Below are 16,804 nucleotides of genomic sequence, written 5' to 3' on the forward strand. Positions count from 1 at the left end.
GGGAGGAGCCGAGGCGGGGAACGGAGCCCGTGCGAGCCGGGGGCTGCCGGCAGGGAGCGGGCACGGGGCAGGGACGCGCTCGCCAGCCCCGGCAGCCCCGCGAAGAAAGCGCCGTGCGGGCCGGGGCGGAGCGACTGCCCCGACACAGAGCGGCACCGAGGGAGGGAGGGAGGAGGAGGAGGCACCCACGGCGGGACCCGGGCAGCAGCCAGGACCTCCGCCACACCAACAGTGAGACTGATTGGGTTTTAATTACTATCAGCTATCAAAGTAAGGTCTTGGCAGGGGGTTTTCTAAAGGGGTTTCCCGTCCTAGCCTGAGCTCGCCACCTTCTACTCCTCCATCTCCTCCTCCCTCGCCCCATTCTCCCTCCGGGGCTCCGGTCCTGCCGCCGGGGAGGTGGCCGGGCAGGTTGATGGGAAGCGCTGCGGTCCTGCCTCGACCCCCCGCCCGCCTGGCCCCTGCCCTGGAGGCGAGAAGCGGAGCGCACACCGACCTGTGCGGGCATCGGCCGGGAGCGGCCGGCGGGCAGCGGCCGCTCCTTTTCACGCGGGGCCGCGGGTGCTGAGCCGGCTGCGGGAGAGCCGCTTCCCGCTCCGCATCCGATAAGGCAAAAGGGCAGAGAAAGGAGGCGGGCAATTATAGAGCAGAAGGTGGAAAGAAGGGGGGGGGGAGGAGGGAAGAGGCATAAACGATGCCTGAGATCCCACCCTCCGCCCCCGAGCCCGACCCCCGCGGCGGGGGCGCGGCCAGGTGCGCGGGAGGCAGGGCCGGGGAGCGCGGGCAGCGCTCCACGGGCAGGTGCTGGGCTTGGCGGTGTCCTCGGTATTCTGAGTTTACTATCTGTTAACTCATTTTCCTCTCTCCAAAGTTCCTCATTCACTTCCTTTATAAATTATTTAGAAGCTGCCTACTAGAAGCAGTACGGCTCGGAATGCAAGTGTTCCCCACGCCAGCTATTGAGATGTGTGGATTAGTGACTCATTGGGGAAATATTTATATAAAAGTGTTCCAACACTTTTCTGGCTTAGTATAAACCTTGATTAAATCTATTGTAGTATGTACCTACATTTTTTGCCATATGGATAGACACCGCAATGGTACATGGAATTGCAGAATCTATATTCTATATTTCCATAGAAATATGAGTTGCCTTGCAGTATATCCTACTGAATTTACAATTAAGGTTACTATTCAATTAAGTCTGTAAATCCTGAGAATTTAAGAGGTGAATGAAAATATTCATTACAACATGCTTGATCATCTGTATAAAATTACAGATTAAATTACTGGAGAAGTTAAGAATCAGTCATAGGTGATGCAGAGATGTGCATACTTTCTTAATGTAAGTAGGGCCTCTTTCTAGGGAAGGAGAAGGCAGTTAGTCGCAGGGAGATGACTGTGACTAAGTGTAAAGCAGGACCTTCTGTTGCTGAGTAGGATTCCCAGTCCTGCAGATTCTTGTCCAAATTCATAGTGCATGGATGTCTTTCCAGTTAAACTGCAGAAGCATTTAAGCTTTAAAGGAACTCTTTAAGTTCCAGTTGTTTTCTATAGCAAAGGTTCAAAAGCATTCCTAGATCTAAAAAGCATCTAGATTCCAGATCACCAGATCCTAGATTTCAGATCACTAGATTCCTAGATCCTGTCACCTGCAGTTATTCTACTGCACTGTCAGCTGTGTGCAACAGCCAACACACATACCAGTCAAGAAGAGTAGCTTGCAAGATAACAATTCCTCTGAAGCAGAAAGATGTTCAGGTCATTGATGCTAAATATTATACAGTTTGTACCTCTTTCAGTCCCTAATTTATGTTTTTAGCTAAACAGTAACACTTAGAAGAACACAAAACTGCTCATAGAATTATAGAATATGCTGAGTTGGAAGGGGCCCATCAGGATCATCAAGTCCATGTCCTGGCCCTGTGCAGGACTCCTCAAGACTCACACCATGTGCCCAAGAGAGTTGTCCAAACACATATCGAACTCTATCAGACTTGGTGCTGTGATGACTTCCTTGGGGAGCCTGTTCCAGTGCCCAGTTACCTTCCAGGTAAAAAAACCTTTTCCTGATATCCAACTTAAATCTCTCCTGACTCAACTCCAGGCCATTCCCTTGGGTCCTGTCACTGATCACAAGAGTGAAAACATCATTACTTGACACTCCACTTACCCTCACAAGAATGTTGTAACTGCAATGAGGTCTCCCCTCAATCTCCTTTTCTCCAGACAGAGCAAAACAAGTGACCTCAGCTGTTCCTCATTTGGCTTCCCTTCCAGACCCTTCACCATCCTCACGGTCCTCCTTTATTACACTCTCTAATAACTTAATATCTTTTTTTACACGGTGGTGACCAAAACTGCCCCCAGCACTCAAGGTGAAGCTACCCTAGAGCAGAGCAGGACAATCCCCTCCCTTGGCAATGCTGTCCCTGATAGTCCCAGGACAGAGTTGGCCCTCCTAGCTGCCAGGGCACTGCTGGCTCATGTCCAACTTGCCATCGACCAGGACCCAGGTCCCTTTCTATGGAACTGTTCTCCAGCCTCTCATTTCCCAGTCTGTGCACACAGCCAGGGCTGCCCCATCCCAGGTGCAGAATCCAGCACTTGCCCTTGTTAAACTTCACAGCTGGTGACTGCCCAGTCCTTTCATTTGTCAAGGTCTCTCTACAGGGCCTCTCTGCCTCTAGGGAGTCAACAGCTCCTCCCAATTCAGCGTCTTCAGCAAACTTACTTAGTATTTCCTCAAGTCCTGCATCCAGGTTGTTAATGAAGATGTTGAAGAGAACTGGGTCAAAGATGGAACCCCATGGAACCCCACTAGTGACAGTCACCAGTCTGATGTCACCCCATTCACTAGAACTCTTTTTGCCTGACTTGTGAGGCAGTAGCTAACCTATCACATAACTCAGTTATCCAGCTGTGTGATGGACAATCCAGAAGGATTATGTGAGAGACAGTATCAAAGCTCTGATGAAGTCCAAAATTATTACATTTAGGACTTCCCAGTCTATTTGCAATGCCCCGAAGAATCAGTAAATGTAGAGGGGTAAATCAACCCAATCCACGATTGCTTGCTGGCTCACGTATTTCAGGGTAGAACAAGGAGGAGCCTGCCAAGGGGAGAGTCTGGCTCCCTCTCTTTTTTTTTTCCCCTCCTCCCAGATTTGTAATGTAGTATCCAAAGCCCATGAGCACCATCCTGTGGCTGCAGCTAGTTGGAATATTGTGATTCAAACAAGACAGGTCTTGAGAATGCCATTGATGGGTAAATACATTCTGTAATTCCTTGTAGCCTTCAAATGTCTTTTAACTTCATTTTTTATTTGTCTGTTTGCATCGGAATTGAAATTTATATTTTAAGATTATGCAAATTGTGTACTTTCAAGTGTAACTTGGTTGATTTTATTGTTATCATATTTTTCCCTCATTTATAATTTTATTTTAATATAATATGACCACTTTTAGAGCTAATGATACTTATTACCATTGAGTTTAGTCAGCTTTCTCTGGAGGGCACCATAGATCTCTTTGCATTATTCCAAGGAAGAACTATTGTTCACAAGTTCAAGGTAAGAATTAAAAGGTAAGGTTCCTTGAAAGAGTTTGTATAATGTGCACATCTGGAAATAGAGTAAGAGCACACTTTGCTTAGTATTAATGTTTTACAAATGATTTACCAAAGTTTCTTTCTTGTCTTCCATTAAAAGCAAGCAAGCAAACAAAAAACCTTTGAATTTCAAGAATGAATTTACTGATTGTGAATTTGCCCCAAAATTTTACTTTCCACTATTATGAATTGGCCAATCCTCAGTGATTTCAAAAGAACAACTATTTAAATCCACTACATTTTAAAAGTATTCACATCAGCAAGATATGGATCATCTTTTGTTTGGCTAGTGTAGATTACATACAGTTTCTATAAATAGGATTACAAGGCAATGATGTTGGAAATACAGCTGGAAACAATTAATCCATTGCAAGAACAGAATTAGTGCAGGCTCATGACCTCAGAGTGAGCTGGCTGAATATCTCATGGTCTGATTAAACCAAGCAATGGGTCACCAGCAACAGGACTTGTGCAAACTGAACAGAAACCAAAATAATGGATGGTTTTGGTCATTGTAGGGTAGAATTGCACTGTAATTATCAATCCTTTTCTTTTTTTCCCCCCATATCGCCTGTTTTTTTAGGGTATATTTAGAATATTTATCTTTTTTCATACACTAATGAATGCAAGGTATACCATTTTTCACAAGATTTTAAAAAGGAGAATATCAAGTTTGGGGGATATTTTCAAATGGCAAATAAACAAAATCTAACCAGGTCTTGTATGTTTTTATTCAAATGATTATTGTATTCCTTTATAAAAATTATGTTTTTAAAGCTAGCTAGCATTTTTAACTCCTAAACTAAAATATGGTTTCCTTTCATTTACTTACACAGAAATTTACAATTTTAAATGCCCTTTCTCCTCCATCCAAAAGTTCCTGTCACATTCAAAGATCTTGGCTATGATATGTCTATTTATTTGAATGACTCAAACCAGTCCCTAGGCCTAACAACAATTCATAGATTTTTTTTTTTGCTATTAAAAGAACTCCGTAACACAGAGATAATACTTGAGGTGAAGTATAACTGACTTTTGCTTTACATTTTGTTAAATATAATGGAATATACAATACTCTGAAAAGTGGTTTGCCAAGATCAGTCTGTCAACACTTGCAGTAACTAGGTGATCTATGAAGTAAGCCATGCACTGAGAAAGTAGAAGGACTTAGGACTGTATTCTGCCCAATTAAAATAGAGAGAAAATACTTTAATTGTGATTTATCTTCTTTAACATATTAGCCATGCATGCTTACTTTTAAATTTTTCTCTTCATTAGTTAAGACAATTAGTTAAGACAATTGTTTTGTGATGTGAATATACAGTGAAATGACTTTTCAAAAGGTAGATATCTTTTCTGAAGTATTTTTTTCTAATGGCTTTCTTTGTGCTACAACTATTTCTCTGGTATCCACCCCACAAATGTGGCTTTCTACATCTCTGATTTTAGGCAGGAACAGTCAAAGTAGTCCAGCTTTGCTTTTTTATTTGTTGACTTGTCTGATGAGTCATTTTCTTTTCCTTGATACTTTCAGTGCTGTCAGCACTTTATTGAGCTGTTAGGTCTATTAATCTGAAGCTTATTACACATAATGAGGTAAGTGAAAGGGATGCAGAAGAAACCAGATTGATGCCATGGTCATCGAAGTGTAAAAGTTCATGTTTGGAGTTTGTCTTGCTCCTCCAAACATGCAGGAAAGAGAGAAAAGCTTGGTAAAAGGACCATGGGGAAATGGAAAAAGAACCCCCAAATATTATTCAATCATATATTTTTCTGTTCTCTTCTCAGTATGAAGAAGGTAATGGCAAGAATAACAAGGCTGGTGTTTTGTAAATCTGGCTTTTCATTCTATAGTCAAATTAGACCTCTTTATATTGCAGAAGTGAGATTATCTGCCGTGTGTTTACACCTCCACGCCTCAGCCAGTTTCTGAGCCTTTCTCTAGCCAGGTCTGAGGAATAAATATAGCTGTATGGGTCTGGCAACATGGTCAGGAACTACTTTCATCCTTCTGAGCTTTTGACAAGTGCAGTCTGTCAGATCCATTTAGGGAGAGAGCTAAGCCAATTATTAAAGTCCATGAGCAGCAGGGAGGCTGAGTTCAGCTTGCTGAGATGTTATCCTCTCTGACATGTTCACAGGGCAGGAGCCCATCTTACCTCACTGGACAGGAGGGCTCTTGTGTGCTCTTTCTCTCTCAGGCTGCAACAAGGAGGGGTTTCCTCATCTGTTGCTGGCAATGTTCTGGACTCAGCAGCATTATACAGGATCATGGAGTCTTTGGAAGGCATCTGTGGAGAGCATCAAGTCCAGCTCCACCCTGTTAAATGAGGGTCGCCTAGAGTGGATTCCCAGGGCCATGTCAAGTTGAGTTATGAGTATCTCCAGGAATGGAGACTTCACATCCTCCCTGGGTGATCTACTCCAGTGTTTGACCACCTTCACAATGAAGGGAAAAAAAACTTGCCACAGCACAAATGTTTTCTTGTGTTCAGATGGAATCAGCCTAGTGCCCCCCACTCTAGGGCTTTTTCTGCAGTCAGCCACAGTGTGTACTGGTATCTGAGGTTATTCCTCCTGAAGGGCAGGAGCCTGCACATCCTTTTGCTGAACTTCATAATGTTCCTATTTTGCCCTTCTCCAGCCTGGTGAGGGTGCTATAGATGGTAGCAGAACTGTCTTATGCTTGTCACTCCTCCCAGCCTTTTTGCTATCTGTGAACTTGTTCAAGGTGCACTTTCCACCATTGACCAGTCCAGTAATGAAGAGTCAAAGCAGTATTGGCACTGGTATCAACCCCTGAGGTACACCTCTGGTGACTGAGCTCCAGCTGGACTTCACATTCCTCATCACAACCCCTTGAGCCCAGAAATTTAGCCAATTTTCAGTTAATCTCACTGTCTACTCATCTGGTCTATGCCTGAACAGTATACCTATGAGGGAGTTACAGTAGAAAGCATTACTAAAGTTAAGATAAATACTCATAAATACTCTGCAGTCATAATGTGAGTACTGCTCCCATTTGCTCGTAGGCTGCATGCTGAGACTTCAACCCTCCTGAGAGAGCTCTGCATCTGGAGGTAGGTCCTGGGACACTGCCAGCATGGAGGGAGGCTGCCCTGCGTAAAGAGAACAACCAGACTTTGTGAAGTTGGATCTACCAGCAGCTGGAAATGGATAGGTACAAATACTTTAGCCTGGCAAAATGTTTCACTGGATTAAGCTTCAGTGCAGATTGATTTGCAGCCCATCAATGGTATAACTCAACACAGTGAGGGAAGTCTCCCTCATATTTTACTGAATAAGCATAAGAGTTACAGATTCTGGCTGTCTGTGCAATACATAATTTTCTTTGGAATGAAATCCTGGCTGAAATGTGTATTTAAACCAGTCAGAGCTGGAAGCAAGGCTGTGGTGGTCTCTAAATAAATACCATAAGTTATGAATGCAAGGGAACAAGAAAGAATTCCTTTCCAACTAACATGTATCTTAAGCTATTACCTAAAATAAACAGAGCTTCTTGTCTTTCTCCTCCTGAGCATCTGCACTGAGTTCCTACACTAAACACCCTTGAACACTGTATTTATGCACCTCTGGTCTGCCTCACTCTACTCTAAACACTTTTCTAGTACAAGTTTTACATGAGGAACAAGATTTATTAAATGTTGTATGCATGAAGATCTGGTTTTGCATTTTGCGGATTACTGAAAAACTGAATTTTCAGTTTTTCCAATTTGCAGTTTTAAGAAAAGCATCTATTCATTTGACTCTAAAAATAATTATAGTTGTCTCCTAGAATAATATCACAGAGCATTTTTTATGCGACTGAATAAACACATAAACCAAACTCACCTTTAAGATAGTATTTTATATTTCTCAAATTTTTTATTCATTAAACTTTTTCATTTGTACAGTTTTCAACAGCCTGGTTCTCTTTGCTTTTGTTTTAAGGGGTTTGAAGTGGATGATGAGAATCAGGTGTGGGTACTTTTTTCCCCTACTCATTTTTAAGCATTACGGTTGGAATTTTCAGGAATAGACTTTAAGCATATGTTAAGCATATAAAGTTATCTTTCCATGAATAAAATATTGACTTGACCTTAGTGGAAACCTTATGAAAGAGAAACGGTCCTGAGATATGTCTTTGCCAAAGAAAAATTAAAAAAAATATATAACATTTTTTTGTAGAAAATCTTAGCCTGTATTTTAGCTGTATTTAATTTTATACAAAAATGTGAACAGAGAGAAACCAAGAGATATTTTAATTTTTTTATTTGCTGCAAACAGCTGAGTAAAATCAACCCTACTTAAACACTCACTGAAGAAATTCAGTATGCCTTCCATATTTATATTTCAGGAGTATTTAACTTTATATTTATGTTTTATTTTATTTGTGCTTTATTTTTCCATTTAATACTAAAAATCAGTATACTGGAAGTCTCATTTTATTAGGTATGAGAAGAATCTACAACAGTTTGAAATAGTTTTCTTTTTTTTAGCTGTGAAGCAATAACAGAGGGGGGCAGTCTTGGATAAACATCTCTTCTGTGTATTCACAAACCTCTGTCTTTTGTGCTTCCGCAGATCCAAATTCAAGTACGGTGTCTGTTAGAGCACAACTCTTTGATCTACGTTACGAGTCAAGAAATTATCAGCTGTACAGACCTGGATTTGTCCCCTTGTGCGCAGAAAGGTTCCACTGAGGCAAGCACACCCCCTGGACCCCTCGGGGGGGAAATGTGCCGCGGGGCGGCTGCGGCGCTGCTCGGGGCGATGCCGGAGCTCAGAGCTGGTCCCTGCGCTGAAGAGTTCCTGTGCCTGTGGCCTCGGAGCTCTCCCTGACACTCGGGTCATTTGGTTTACCAAGAATTGCTGTGGTAAAGAGGGGGCTCATTTGTTTCTGCTCTGCATCTATTGCAGAATCAGCTCTGTGTTGTGCACGCACCCAGGAAGTGCATACGCTTCCCACTGAACGTGATTAAGCACCTAAAATAAAGTAAAAAATAACAGGAAATTACACGGGAGGAAAGTAAGTGTATACTCTAGCCTTAAACAAAGAGCCAGCAGAAACCGTGCCTCAAAGTGATCTGACGATTTAAAGAATTATAGGGTATTGTGACAAAGAATGAGAAAGTGGAAAAAAGGAGAGGCAATAGTCTACAACCACAAAAAGCAGATACCATCTCAAAAGCTTTTGGTTTTGCCTTTTTTTGTCCTTAACTCTCAACACTTAGAGACTCTATTTTATGCTGTTGTAAAAACTTTTTTGAGTATATGGTTCTTGCCTCAATCCATGTTCTCCACAAAATAGGTAAAAATAAGATATTTGGCAACACTCCATCCATGACTCTACATAATTTTCTAGTATTTGTTTATTAAACTGTAGCGAATGATTTCTCATCTCAGGCTTCTTGACCAAGTACCATAATCCCCATATCATTACTTTTTTGCTGTTTCATTTTCATTATCACTGTTTGGACCCTTAATTTGGTAATCTTTCATTTATTGCTAGCATCTTTCATAAATGGTAGTTTAAATGTTCTTGTAATATTGGCACTGGCCACAGTAATATTCTTTGTCTTACAGTGCACTGAAAAAAGTTTCTCTGTGGCCTGTTTAACATAGCATTTGAGGTCAGACATGTTATAAAATAATAATAAAAATAATGTCTTGTATCTTACACAGTGTTTCTTACACCATAACCTTCAGAGATAATGGTGGGATAGTAGATGTTCTTCACTGTCTTACACAATCAGAATCTCTGTCCTGAGGTTTACAGTCTTGGAAGAACAGTCAAAACACCTACTTTAGGCCACTGGACATTTCATAATGTTGTTTTTTTCTAGATATAAAAATAGCAGTTAATCATAAATCTATTATTATTATTTTCCAGAACATGGAAATGAGTTACTCGTGTTTGACCCATCAGCCAATTTGTCCCTTTAAACAGCAAGGTTTAACCCAACAAATTAGTCCTTAAAATCTGAAAACTCTGAATGCTTTTGCACTGGGGAGTGAGTGTGTGAGTCCTTGCAGTAACAGACTCTATGTTTGCATTGTTTTTGCATATGATGGCTTGCTGGAGCTAATATTAGCCTGTGTAAGAGACTGAGGACACAGGCAATTAGACAGCAATTCAACTACATCAAGAAGCACCACCATCCTCTTTCATCCTGATCAATTATTTTTCCCAAACCAGCCAAAGGAATAACTTACCTTCCTGTCTCCCGTGTAGCTGAGGTCACTCTCCAGGGAGGAATCAGATTGTTATTTGATGGATATTAACCTTTGGAGGACTCCCCCTCTTTTCTTCCCTGTGCTCTATCAGTGTTTAGGCTGCCAGCCTGGAAGGTCTGGGAAGCTAAACAGGAGAATGTGGATTTCGACAATGAGACCTCCTCAGTAAAATAATTATGCACTGGACCTAAAATATGCAAACTGTAGGAGTCTACAATAGGGATTTGAATCTGTGCACTGATAAAAGCAGCTTGGTTGGGATTTGACTGTGTTCCATTACAATGAAGAGCAAAACTCACTGTAAAAGAGAAGAGGGAGGATAGGATCAGCTTATTTCAAAGCAAGCTATAAGCACCATTAAAATTCTGTAATCTTCATGTGCAGCTCACACCCAGAAGCTCTCCTTGAGCAGTTCTCCTCCAGGTGATGCAGAACCATCCCAGTGTCTGTCCTTTGGATGCTTCTGTACTGTGTCAGAGAAAGGAACAAGCAGTAATGGGGCATTTTTGAGTGCATAAAGATTTCCTAAAATCATGTTTCTGCCCTTCTCTACAGTCTGAACTTAATTTTCTTTGCATTATATCTGCTGATATTTTAAAAACTTGGGTATTTATTGCCTACACACTAATGAAAAAATAAATAACTAGAAAGAAGTGAAGAACAGCTTTGTTTCTCCAGCTTTGTTTCACCAGTGTTGTACATTCTTATGATGTTATCTTTTTGTAAAAACTTCCACATGGCCATTTGCCATGTCCAGAAAGTTTAATTATTAGACAAGTTCAGATTGCTATGTATATTCTGTTAATATTCCAAACTTTTCATCATAAAACTTAGAGCGTGTGAAGGTTCCTCAGCAGAGGAACACAGTAAGAATGCAGTGCTGTGGCTTGTTTGTGTTCACAGGATTAGAGAGAGCTCAGTGTGCCACATTAGAAGTGGCCTATTAAAACAAGAGCCTGAATGACACCCAGTGCTTTAGTGATGCTGAATCACTACCCTGAATATCAGTGGAGCAGGTTAATTCTTTACTGGCACAAGGAGCATCCAGTCTCCTTTTTGTTAACTTTTTTTTTTTTTTTTTTTTTTTTGAAGATGTTAGAGAATCATCATAGTCAAATTTTCAAATTTTAAACCAAGGTTGCATTTGGTGGTCAAGTGCAGTGCAAATTTAAAAAATAACTTCCTAAATACGAGCTGTCTTATCTTTCTGCTGTTAAAGTCAGCCTGCCAATAAGAAGTCAGACTTTGATTTTTCTTCTGATCTTATAGTCAGGCAGCATTTTTGTACACTTAATGGAATTAATTCTGATTTTCCAGTAGGTAAATAAAAACAGAAGGTCACCATAAATATTTACAATCACAATTGTCATTTGCCTAACTACATTATTGAAGAATTTTCAACACTACTTGTTAAACTAGCATTATTTTTTTTTTTCATTTGCTTAACGAGTGTTTAAGATTTATAGAACTTTCATTATTGTCAGTAACAAAATCAGAATTATTAATGGAGGTAAAATGAAACATCTGAACAATTCATAATTCTCCCTCTATTTGCAAAAATGAAAACCACATTTCCCAGCTGTCATATTTACTTACAAATTCCCACTTATGTTATTGTACTGAAAATCCTGTGTGAACCTACTCGTTATCTGGCTATGAAGTTATTCCTGTGGAAAGCCTCTGGGCTTGCCTTTAGCAACAGGCAGGAATGTGCAGGACAAATCCTGAGCTGCACACGCTGCTGAGAGTTCTGTACTCAGCCCTCAGCCTGTTTGGGTGGCCTTGCCCGGGTGAGCGGCTTTGGTCACACAAGGGACACTCGGCCTCCGCCTGGCAGGCGATGCCAGAGGGGCTGGGCTGGGCTGGGCTGGGGCTGGGACTGGGCTGGGGCTGGGGTGGGACTGGGGCTGGGCTGGGCTGGAGCTGGGATTGGGATTGGGACTGGGGCTGGGCTGGGGCTGGGCTGGGCTGGGCTGGGCTGGGGCTGGGGGTGGGGTGGGACTGGGCTGGGTCTGGGCTGGGACTGGGATTGGGACTGTGGCTGGGGCTGGGGCTGGGGCTGGGGCTGGGCTGGGACTGGGCTGGGGCTGGGCTGGAGCTGGGGCTGGGGCTGGGGCTGGGGCTGGGCTGGGCTGAGCTGGGCCTGGCTGGGCTGGGCTGGGGCTGGGGTGGGACTGGGCTGGGGCTGGGGTGGAGCTGGGCTGGGGTGGAGCTGGGCTGGGCTGGGCTGGAGCTGGGCTGGGCTGGGACTGGGATTGGGACTGGGGCTGGACTGGGGCTGGGGTTGGTGCTGGGGCTGGGGCTGGGGCTGGGGCTGGGGCTGGGGCTGGCTGCAGGCACAGCCTCTCCCCAGGACAGCCTGCGAGGAAGAGGAGCCTGGAGAGCAGCTGGAAGGCCACTGTGGAGCTGAGGAGGTCGTAGGTTGGCCGCACGTGGCGGGTAACAGGAACACTGGGGACAAGAGTCTGCCAAAATTGAAATACCAAGTGGCAAATAACACATGGATGGCTACAGAAGATTCAAAATACATGAAAGGAAATATTTTTCCACAGCCATGGAGCCTGTGGGGTGCAGTCGATATGGGGCACTGCTGTGTTTGCAGCAGTGTGTGCCTTATTTGCTCACTGAACGGCGTCCTGCTGGCTGCACACTGGCCAAGGTTTTATGAGACTGAGTTGCAGCTCTGCTCCTCTGCAGGCTTCCTTGACAGGCTCGGATATCCAGGACATGGATTTTACATTGTATACATTGGATCTAGGAGCTCATGTGGTAGCACTTGCAGAGTGGTGGATGTGGGAGTGGGGGACTTTGAGGATGCCCTATACAACCATGAAGAACATGAACATGATGAAGAGGTAAAAGCCAGCTAGTAATGCAACAGTCACAACTACTGGTGAAATCTTCAGTCCCAGTAGCCTTCTAAACACCTGTGTGAGTTAACAGGAGTTTTTAACTGATTTTTTTTATGTCAGTACCTCAATTCTCTATAAGTTTCACTTAGATTTCCTCATGTGTGTTTGGATGCTGCCTGTGCCCCCTTCTGCTATGGGGTGAGTAGAAACTCCTCTTGTAGCAAAGGCTGAGATGTCCAAACACTGAGATGTGACTGACTGTGGTGCAAGGGACATAGCAAAGAGAGAAATAACTGAAGTGTAAGGTAGTACATAAATACCTCAAGGAGCTACAATACCTGCCATATTGTAAGCAGAGCAATAAAACTCAGCTTTATGTGGAAACACTCAGCTGCTGCTGCATCTGTTCTCACTGCTGGGTCTGCAGTAGCTGCTACTCCTTCTTATGATCCCATGTCTCTAATGGCTGTGACTCCTTGGGTGAAATTAGTACTTTTCAGGACAATTTAAAAACAGTAACGCCCAAAAAGCAGAAGTAGCTGCTGAAACATACAGGAAGTAATTATACATGATCATTTATATACACAGATTACAGCTTAAGTGACAAATGGCTCTGGTCCCCTTGACTGCCAATAGACAATTCAGAAGCAAAGGCACTGTTGGGTGAGAGGCTACTTTGTATTTTGACTAAAAGCATGAGGAAAACAAAAGGAGACACATTTCTTGACATATTTAATAACACCACATCAGCACAGTCAGTTCTGCATGATACAAGTGTGCAGCAGCTTCTCTGAGAATTGGCTGGATAGCCAGGATGTTCTTTTCCATCAGCAGTGCTAATTGAATATACAGCTGGGTAACTCCAAAAAAACTACCAGCAGTGAGGCAATTGAATCAGCAGATGTTAAGTGGTGATTATTAGGGATGTCATTCAGTTGTTCACACATAGGTGTCTAAAGCATTTTGAAGTATCCTACAATATTCAAGATGTCCTCTGGGACTTAATCTCCAGACGTGATTTCGAGGGGTCACAGACTTCCCTGAAGCTGCTCTCTGCTACAGAATAGCTCAAATACCCTAAAAGCCTCTTCAATGGCACTTGACATTTATGTGTATTCAACAGAAGCAAGCCCCTCGTTCCTGAGCTCCAATTCCAATTAGGTAAGTAGAAGTAGATGCCATCACCCTGCTGTGATGTTTCTTCAGACTATCTGCAGCGCTGGGAAAAGAGCACTGCATTAACCTGTGTCAAAGGTCATCTTTGCAATCACAAGCCCATTGTTAGGAGTTAATGATGATAACTACATGAAAAGGGTATCATCAAAGAGCCTTTAAAATGTGGATAATTTGATCCTAATAATGAAGTTTTTATTCCTGTATTACATGACTTCCTGGAGCTCTGCACGTTAAGACAGCATTGTCTATTTTCTGAGAAAGAAGCAGTAAAAAGCAAGAGTTAAGGTAAATGTTTTTATGCCTTCATCTTTCAAATTAAAATTTCTGAACTAGAAGAGATTTTTTTTCTTTCTCTAACTATAGTAGATATGGTCATGGAGATTTATATTTAAATGGAATGCTGAATATTATAAGGAATGTGAATCAATAACCCCCAGAAAATAATTTCTTAGGAGAAAGAACAAAGATACAATCATGTACAGTGAGAAATGAAACAAAAATGTAACACACAATGACACATATTTCATCACGAAAATCAAACATTAAGAGGGTAACTCAGCACTCTTTTGTAAATGCATCTTTTAAGCATTTAATAAACAATTTGCCTGATGGAGTGTAATAGAAAATGAAATATTGAATATTTTAATATTCAACAAGATCTTGTTTATTCTGACAAAACAAGTTAAACACACACACTTCCCAGTTGCAGTAACAAATAAAGGGTGCATAACATTATCTTCAGAAAGCACTTGAGCTGAAAATGCTTATAAAACAAAACAGACATTAAGAAAATATAACATTAAGATTTTAAATACTTTCCTGTTTCTTCCTTTCCAACTTAAGCCATAAAAGCTAGTATATCCCACCTTCAATTTTTAAAAGAGTTTTAAGAAAATCTTATAATGGTTCTAGAAATATTTTGCAGGCAAAGCAAGGCTATTAGGGCACTTTGAAATTAAATGGGTTCCTGATCGTGCAAATTGCTAAGTACTTATGAGTGTAATCCCTTAATATTTCCCAGGCTTTGCTCAACATCACAATTAATTAAACTTTTGTTAATAAACCTGAAGCATTCAATTTAGCCCCATACCTCCATTGACAAAATAGTTGTTCACTCAAGCCTGCATGTATATTTATTTTTAGTTGATACATGCAGTGTTTGCATTCTACTTTATAAATAGAAGATATGAAAAAAAGTTTAAATTACTTCATAATGTAAATGGAACTTATTTAGTTAAAGGATATGTTTTCTTTGGGTAGTTTGTTATATTTGAAAGGCAGGTATTTCCTAACCAAATATATCTTTACTATATACTTATGTACTGCATTTTAGGATTGTATGTTCATAAATGTAAAAATTGATTACTACTTTGTCCTTATTGACAAGGCACGGTTAAAAACATAAATTGTAAATTTAGCCGTAAAAGTACAATACTTTTTTTCTCTGTGATGTTTATTAAGAAACTTAATAGGATATTATGGGACTGTCTCATCCCTGGCTCAAGGCTGGGTTCAGTGAGGCTCTGAGCAGCCTGGTCGAGTGGAAGGTGTCCCTGCCCATGGCAGGGGAATGAAACTACATGATCTTTAAGGTCCCTTCCAACCCAAACCATTCTATCATTCTGTGGCAGAACCTTTCCATGCTACATCCTTTCATTGCACCTGTCTGATAGATTCCCTTCTGTGGTCTACATTCATTTTGCTTATACTTTAAAATCATCAATGAGAATTTTAAAATGAGCTAACTTGTCTTCATTTTTCTTCTTTTTTTTTGATAATTATTTGAACATATTATGTATTTCCCAGGATTGATCTACTAATAGGCATCACATCCCAGGTTTTGCTAGGGTTTTCATGAAATTTTCATTATATTTTCCCAGAAGAGATTTGCCCTGAGAAGGGCAGGTAAAAACAAGTATTCCCTGAGTCAGGCTTGAGTACAAACTGAAAAGTATTTCTGTTTATCACACATTCCACTGCAAACATAAGGGGATGAAATGCAGCACTTCTTTATCAGATAGAAGGAGAAATTAATTGGTTTTCTGTTTAATAAGAGAAACTCTAAAACCTGAAGTGGAAAATAAAAGGTAATTACAAAAATCTGCAGTAATTTACAGCTAGCAGTGAAGAGAAGAGTTTGCGTGGCTCCAAGCCCAGCTATGGCTGGGGGCTGTGCTCCAGCTGGTACAGGAGGGAGGGAAGTCATGGGTAGCTCATCCAGAGGCCCAAAGGAAACACCACTCTGTGGAGGTCTCCTCTTTTGTCTCCATAACCTGAGAAAGTTCATGGAAGCTCTGGCCCATCTGTGTTAAGAGTCATACACAGGTTTTTTAAGATTAGATGTGATATCATTTTATATGATAATTAATTTTATTCCATCATTTATGGTAACACTTTCTTTCTTTGTTCTCTTGCCTTGAGGCTTTGTTTATACATTAACTAACATTCAATTGTAAAGCAGCATCCAATTCACCTGTTTCCCTGAAATATTAGGCTTGCTAAATAAGCACTGCTAAATTATGAAAAGCTAGTGATGGTGATCATGGTAAAGAGTCTCTCAAAAACAGACTAATAAAAATACAAAGAAGCAGGACCATCGAAATATTCCAGAAATTATTTTTGAGCTCAAATAAAGTAGGAGCAATGTCAACTATGCAGCAAAATAAGTAGAATAGGAAAGAAAATTAAATATATCCATAAATCACTGGTAAAGGCAAAACATTCTGGTGGGTGTGGGCTGTTTTGACCAGTGTTCTCCAGCTTAGCCTGCTTGGGTGCATGCAGCAGCAGCAGCAGGAGGAGCTGCTGGATGGGAGCATTTCCCTGGAGAGGAGGAGTTCAGCTCTCAGGCATGATGGAAATGACTATTGAAGTGCTCAGAATACCCCTAGCTGTCTATGCACTCTATGGAGCAGTTTGTAGACATCTC

The 16,804-nt window shown here is 41.5% G+C and overlaps 1 protein-coding gene across 1 annotated transcript in view; it reads right to left on the reverse strand.

Moving 5' to 3' along the window:
* The window catches only part of COL14A1 (collagen type XIV alpha 1 chain), a 109,575-nt gene extending 108,979 nt beyond the window's left edge, over positions 1–596 (reverse strand). The window contains exon 1 of the mRNA XM_021546489.3: positions 497–596. The gene's annotated coding sequence lies outside the window, so the exon portion shown is untranslated. The remainder of the gene's footprint in view (positions 1–496) is intronic.
* Between the last annotated feature and the right edge of the window lie 16,208 nt (positions 597–16,804).

Source organism: Lonchura striata, chromosome 1 (assembly GCF_046129695.1).
Source record: "Lonchura striata isolate bLonStr1 chromosome 1, bLonStr1.mat, whole genome shotgun sequence".
Lineage (NCBI taxonomy): Eukaryota > Metazoa > Chordata > Aves > Passeriformes > Estrildidae > Lonchura > Lonchura striata.